Genomic DNA, 7,710 nt, shown 5'->3' on the forward strand with positions numbered 1-7,710 from the left:
ATGAAATTAAAAGATGCTTACTCTTTAGAAGGAAAGTTATGACTAACCTAAACAGCATATTCAAAAGCAGAGACATTACTTTGCCAACAAAGGTCCGTCTAGTCAAGGCTATGGTATTTTCCAGTGGTCATGTATGGATGTGAGAGTTGGACTGTGAAGAAGGCTGAGTGCTGAAGAATTGATGCTTTTGAACTGTGGTGTTGGAGAAGCCTCTTGAGAGTCCCTTGGACTGCAAGAGATCCACCTAGTCCATTCTAAAGATCAGCCCTGGGATTTCTTTGGAAGAAATGGTGCTAAAGCTGAAACTGCAGTACTTTGGCCGCCTCATGAGAAGAGTTGACTCATTGGAAAAGACCCTGATTCTGGGAGGGATTGGGGGCAGGAGGAGAAGGCGACGACAGAGGATGAGATGGCTGGATGGCATCACCGACTCGATGTACATAAGTTTGAGGAACTCTGGGAGTTGGTGATGGACAGGGAGGCCTGGCGTGCTGTGATTCATGGGGTCGAAAAGAGTTGGACATGACTGAGCGACTGAACTGAACTGATATATATATTTTATTAGTAGAGAAATCGGAGAAGACAGTGGCACTCCGCTCCAGTACTCTTGCCTGGAAAATCCCATGGACGGAGGAGCCTGGTAGGCTGCAGTCCACGGGGTCGCCAAGAGTCGGACCCGACTGAGCGACTTCACTTTCACTTTTCACTTTCACGCATTGGAGAAGGAAATGGCAACCCATTCCAGTGTTCTTCCTTGGAGAATCCCAGGGACAGGGGAGCCTGGTGGGCTGCCGTCTCTGGGGTCCCACAGAGTCGGACACGACTGAAGCGACTTAGCAGCAGCAGCAGCAGTAGAGAAATAACACTTCTAACTATAAATGAGAGAATTAGGTGGAAAGTGTGTCATTTTACCGAAGGCCAATTAGAGAAGTAACAAGATCCCCCAAAATTTTGCCCTTCCCTCCTAAGTTCCAGCTCAAGGCCAATAGCAAATACATTTCTTCTCAAAGTGAAAGATTGGTCTATGGTTCCTCAGAAGACAAATCCAAGGGACCAGAACTCTGTTTCAGCCTGCAGCTCAGACACTTTAAGGGTATAGATTTCTCAGTCAGTCTTTCTGGGAATAGTTCTTCTCCCTGCCTGCCTGGCTGGTAAAGAAGATTGAATGCTACTTCAGTGTTCTTCAATGTTGTGAGTAGAAAAGGGAAAAATCTCATTTCCTGCTTCTCCTCCACCTCCCCACATACTCTTCTTAAGCCATAAAGTTTCTGTCCTTTTGCTGTGAGGGAAGTTTACGTTTGATCTTCTCCATTGTCTGTCACTAGTACTGATGGAGACAGAGTTAATCTGAGTCCAGCTGAGGACACATAGGTGAACAAGGTGAACGTACTGACCCATCTGTAAAGCTTGTTTTTATTCAACCCAGGCACACATTCTACTCCTCTTTCTGATCTTGTTTTTCATGTGTTCTTTGCTAAGGGTCTTGTAAGGCAAAAAAAAAAAAAAAAAAAGTCTCATTTTGAGCCTCTGATTTTTGTGACTTGTCTAGAACTTAGTAGGCATTCAACAAAGTCATTTATCAGTAAATTAGTTAAACATGAAAGCTTTCCTGGGTTCATCAGATCTTAAGGAATCAACAGGCTTACGTGCAAACCTCATCTTGAATTTTGGATGGGCTGTGTTAATTAATCTCTGGGATGAATCTCCTCAGACGGTCAGTGCAGTGTTTGTTCTGTACTCCTAGTCCCTCAGAATCAATGTTCTTTATTCCTCTCTTCCTCTTACTGACTTTCACTACCTATGATTTCTACTAGTGTATTATCCCTTCATCTCTATTTTATCTAGGATCTGCTTCCAATAAATTCTTCACAATAAACATCCATGATTAATGAAGAGTCACTGAGCACAGATCAGTAGAGTTCATGATCTTGAGCACTGCAACAGTCACTGCATGCAAGCCACTGACATTGAGTGATGGAATAAATTCACTGATGGATACAAAGATTTAGATAGTATAGAATTTGATTAAAATACATCAGTAATATATGGGTAGGTAGATATATCTGTCAGTGTGTAAATAAATTCCACAGCCTATTGATATTTTTGAGATTAATTTTCACAGTTAGCCGAATATGACAAAGTTCAGAGAAAAAAAGATGCTCATTAACTATAGCTAAATTTTGAGTGTTAATTTGTCTGGTGCTTAACAAAATGTCCAATATCCCCAGTGAATACTCTTAACTATCCCACTCATTTTTAAAAGATGAGGAATAAATCACAGAGATTCTTAAGTAACTTGTCTAAGGAAATAGAACTATGATTCAAACCCAGGTGGTTTCTCTCCAGAATCTTCAGTTTCAGTGGTGCCTTCCTATTTAATTTCCCAAAAAAAGAGACAAAGACAGAGATAGGTAAAGAGAGGCAGAAGTTTTGCAGTATGAAAGACTCTTAAATCCACTTGGAGCTAAGATTTGGCAACAGGTCGGCTAGAATGTTGGTATTCTCTAAATTTGAAGTCTGCATCACTAATTTTTCAATTCTTAATAGAATTTTTTGGAATGATGTAAACATTCTACATCTGTACTTTTCAAATACAGCAGTCACTGTCAACATGTAGCTGCTGAATGCTTGAAACACATCGAGGGCAACTAAGGTACTGATGATGTAATTAGCTTAATTAATATAAAGATAAATGGGCACAGGTATCTAGTGGCTACCAGAGTGGACAGTGCAGCACTAAGCTATCGACTCTCAAGAAACTTGGAGCAACTCTTTCCTGTCTGTATATATTCCCAAGCATCCAGAGTTTTCTGCCCTTTGTGTCCAACCCTGGATTTTGTCTAGTGACTTTGCTCTTTCTGTGACTCAGGCTTCTGTTCCATTTTCTTTAATATGGATCCTGAGATAGGCTTCAATAATATGTGAATTCACTTAATTTCTATGCAGAATTTTGCTCGTATTCATGTATGTGTATATATGAACACTTTTATTTTAGAAACTCATTATGAGATGCTCAGTAAGGATCATAACACACGGTTAAGAGCCATTATAGCACTGTTTTTTCCTTCAATCCTGAATTCTTATCATTTGTGGCTAGACTGACCCTCCAAAAGTGATATCTCAGCTGTGCATTTGGATACATCTTCCTAAAGATAACAAGTCATTGAAATAGAAGATATTTAATTGTATGACACCAAGATTTTAATACTGATCTTTGTTACCGCAACTGTTAGGCACTAACATCTAGAATGATTTATAAGTTCATCTAGGTCTTACTCAGAATTACAATAGGAAATAGAGCTGCTGGAAACTCAAGGAGATTACTAAAGTAGCTGCACAGTAGTGGGAATGCATAGAATGAGAAATCTCTATGAAAGAACAGGAAAACTAAGTCCAATTGTGTTCTCAACACCAAGGCCAATGACTTCATTTTGGGAGATTCTCCAGAGATGGATTTCACCTGACTGGGTCAGTTGTTAGTTGTAAAACTCATCTCAAGTTCTATCTGGCATTCTCTTCTTTCAGGTGTAACACAGAAATGGATCTCAGAATTCTTTTCCGGGTATACCTTAGGATAGAGAAGTCTAATTTACATGAAGAAAAAGGACAGGGTCTGAATAAATGAGACTGAATGGGAAGATTGGGAATATTTCTGAAAAGGGGTTAAAGCAACTCTCCTCTGGCTCCTCTGGATATTAGTTTTCTTCTTCTCCCACAACAAATTACCATGAATGTAGTGACTCAGCATACATATATTTATTATCTTACAGTTCTGCATGTCAGAAGAACAACATGGTTCTCACTGGGCTAAAATCAAGGTCTCACCAAGTCTGCATTCCTTTCAGAGGACTCCAGGGAAAATTCTACTCCCTTGCCTTTTCCAGCATCTAGGGGTTACTCACATTTCTTGGCTCTTGGTCTCCCTCCTTCATCTTCACAAGTCCTGCTGAGTCTTTCTCAAGTTGTTGTCTCTCTGGTTTTCTGCAGCTGGGGAATTTTCTTCACTTTTGAGGACTCATATGATCAGATATGACCTATCTGGGTAATCCAGGATAAACTTTCATCTGAAGTCCTTAACTTTAATGACATCTTCAAAGTTTCTTTTGCCATGCAAGCCACTATATTCACAGGTTTCAAGAATTAGGAGGTGAACATCCTTAGGGACTGTTATTCTGTCTATCATAGTGGGTCCTTATAAAATTCCGTGGAAAGCCAAGTAATTTATTCCTTCATCACCTGCTGTAATCTCAGGTTCTTTTAGTACCTGTACACTACTAGGAATGCAGATAGTCAGAAGTTTAGTCCTTAAAGACTCTCTTTCTTATTCTGTCCCACATCATGCAAGTGGAAAACTTGAGTCTCAATGAGGATTTTGTCTAAATCACAACAATTTAAGATCATAATTAAGATACATACAGGTCTTCATATATGTGTTCATGAACACTCCTTATGTCTTGTTTGTGCCTGATAATGTTTCTTTTCTGGTTATTTGCATCAGTTTTTATGACCCAGGTAAATGTACAGCATCATTTTTTCCTTAGGAAGAAGGCAAGCAACTACTCCATGTTTCTAGGTGAATTGTATTCCAATTAGCTTAGGTGTTGATTAAAGTTTTTTGTTGTTCTAGATATTTTAGCATATGGTGGTCAGTAATAGAATTGCTTCACAGGGGTGGGGATATCAGTTTCTGTATCAGACGGCGAACATAAAATATTTGTCACTGCCTCTCATGGTTACCATCTCAAAACTTATTGTCAGTGATTCTAATTGAAGCTGATTGGCTTAATGAGTTCTTTTCTTTTTGCCTAGTCAAACCTTTGATGCACAATGCTGTCATTCAACTAAACTATTAATAACCACCAGACCTTCACCCTTACTGGGATTCCAGGAATGCCAGAGAAGGACTTCTGGTTGGCCCTGTCCCTCTGTCTTCTTTACAGTTTCACATTCCTGGGTAATGTCACCATCCTAGCTGTCATCAAAGTAGAACAACATCTCCATGAGCCCATGTATTATTTTCTGGCAATGCTAGTTGCCACTGACGTCAGCCTTTCATTGTCTTCCATGCCCACCACGATCAGTGTTCACTGGCTCAGCTGGTGCTCAGTAACCCTTGATGTCTGCATCACTGAAATGTTCTTCATCCACACCTTTGGGGGAGGGAAATCAGGTGTCTTGGTGGCCATGGCCTTCGATCACTTTATGGCTATTCGCTTTCCTTTGCACTATGCTACCATTCGCATTCATGGAGTCATTGGCAGGATTGGAGCAGCAGTCCTGCTGCGGAGTGTGGGACTGTGCTCCCTGTGCCTTTCCTCATCAAGAGGTTACCTTTCTGCCACTCCAACACCCTCTCCCACGCATACTGCCTCCATCAGGATGCCATGAGGCTTGCCTGTGCTGACACCCATGTCAACAGCATCTACGGCCTCCTGGCGGTGATCTTCATCATTGTGCTAGATGCCTTGATCCTCTTGGCCTCTTCCTTTCTAATCTTCCAGGCAGTATTGGGCATTGCTTCCTGGGAAGAGAGACTCAAGACTCGCAATACCTGCCTCTCTCATATCTGTGCCATGCTGCTCTTCTATGTACCTCTCATTGGCATGACTGTGATTCACTGCTTTGGGAAGCATTTGTCACCCATAGTACACACAGTCATGGCCAGTACCTACCTGCCACTGCCTCCTGTGCTCAGTCTAATTGTATACAGTGTTAGGACCAAGCAGATCCATCAGTGGATTGTCTAAGTGTTCCGTGGGGGTAAGGTGGGCTTTTACGACTTTTGTGCAAACACAATTGAGCCAGAGAAGAGGATCAAGTACAGCACTGTCCAATAGGAATTCCTGCAGTGATGTTAAATGTTCTAAATCTCTGTTGTTAATATAGTAACCACTAGCCACACATGGCTATTGAGCACCTGATACTTAGCTAGTACAACCAAGGAACTGAATTTTTAAATTATATTCAATTCTAATAAATTGAAATGAAGCTTTAAATAGTCATGTGTGGTGAGAAGCACCTAATAGGTTTTTATATGCCATTGCATAGCAGTTTTGATGAAAGCAAAAATTTAACTTGATACAAATATGAATGTTTCTTTCTCAAAATGCTGTATAGCAACTTTTCAATATTTATATACTATAAAATTTACTGGTTTTGGTATATAGTTCTATTAAGTTTTCATAGATACATAGTCATGCAACCACCACTGATACCTAGGTACAGAAAAATTATATCACTCTCTCAAATTACTCATGCTGCCCCTTTAGTCAACCCCTCTCTCTATGCCCAACCCTGACAAGCTCTAATTTGTTTCCATGCATATAATTCTTGTTTTTCCAGAATGCCATGGGCCCTTCAGCACATAATCTTCCATGCATTGCTTCATAATGTAATGCATTTGAGTTTCACTCATGTTTTTGTGGGTCTTTGTAGTTTATTTCTCTTTATTGCTGACTCATATTCCATTGGAGAAGGCAATGGCACCCCACTCCAGTACTCTTGCCTGGAAAATCCCTTTTATGGAGGAGCCTGGTAGGCTGCAGTCCATGGGGTCACTAAGAGTCGGACATGACTGAGTGACTTCACTTTCTCTTTTCACTTTCATGCAGTGGAGAAGGAAATGGCAACCCACTCCAGTGTTCTTGCTTGGAGAATCCCAGGGACGGGGGATTCTGTTGGGCTGCCGTCTATGGGGTCACACCAAGTCAGACACGACTGAGGTGACTTAGCATAGCATAGCATAGCATAGTATTCCATTTCATGCCAATCTTTAACAACTTATTTAAGAAAAATTCTCAGATTGTTTTTGCTCCATTGTAAACATGCTGACATATATTGTTGAATATAGGATATGTCTTATTTTGTCTTTAGTGTTTATTTATATGTTCTGTAAATATATTTCATAAAAATAGTGTAGGCATATATAATGCATTGGAAGCAGGAGAGAAATATATTAAAAATAAAATAGCAAGTAAAAAGTATGATGAATTCAGTGAGCTAGAATAATAGGGAACTCTGTATAAATTTTTGATATAAATTTCAACTTTATTTCTGTCCAGAAGACTTTTCTGACATGCCCTTTATTATGTTAGAGTTTCTCACAGTATATGTCCTCTAATTACCTAATGGCATTGTGTCCCTGCTATTCTACATACTTCATAACAACCATACCATGAGAGACCCTTTTATACTACATCTGTCTATCTCAAGTATGTACTTAATGTAGTTCATAAGATACGTCTTTTGTGATTAATGAATGAGTGAAAACTCTATTTTACCAAGATTGAGTTCATGCTGCCTAACTTCTCTGTCTCATTTAATTTTAGTAAGTCTCATTTGAAATTTCCAGAGTCACTCATTTTTGCTGAGAATAGCCAGTGGGAAAGGATGGTATTTACATAGAAATCTAAACATTACTTGCTGTATAAACAGTTTATGCTATAACTTAATCTCTCTAGATATACATTGGGATAGGTATCTCCATCTTTGCCCAGTGCGTCTGGCTATGATATAATGAGACATGGTTGGAAAAATGTTTCAAGAAGGATAAAAAGTCAAGAATGATTAGATATGGTGCACACATGCTTAGTCGCTTCAGTTGTGTCTCACTCTTAGGGACCCTATGGACTGTAGCCCACAAGGCTCCACTGTCCATGGATTGTCCAGGCAACAAGTGGGTTGCCAAGCCCTCCTACAGGGCACCTTCCT

The 7,710-nt window shown here is 40.0% G+C and overlaps 1 pseudogene; it reads left to right on the plus strand.

The window, feature by feature from the left end:
• Nucleotides 1–4,827: 4,827 nt before the first annotated feature.
• On the plus strand, nt 4,828–5,837 carry LOC113904913 (annotated as a pseudogene).
• Nucleotides 5,838–7,710: the final 1,873 nt, after the last annotated feature.

This window comes from Bos indicus x Bos taurus, chromosome 15 (genome assembly GCF_003369695.1).
Source record: "Bos indicus x Bos taurus breed Angus x Brahman F1 hybrid chromosome 15, Bos_hybrid_MaternalHap_v2.0, whole genome shotgun sequence".
NCBI classification, from domain to species: domain Eukaryota; kingdom Metazoa; phylum Chordata; class Mammalia; order Artiodactyla; family Bovidae; genus Bos; species Bos indicus x Bos taurus.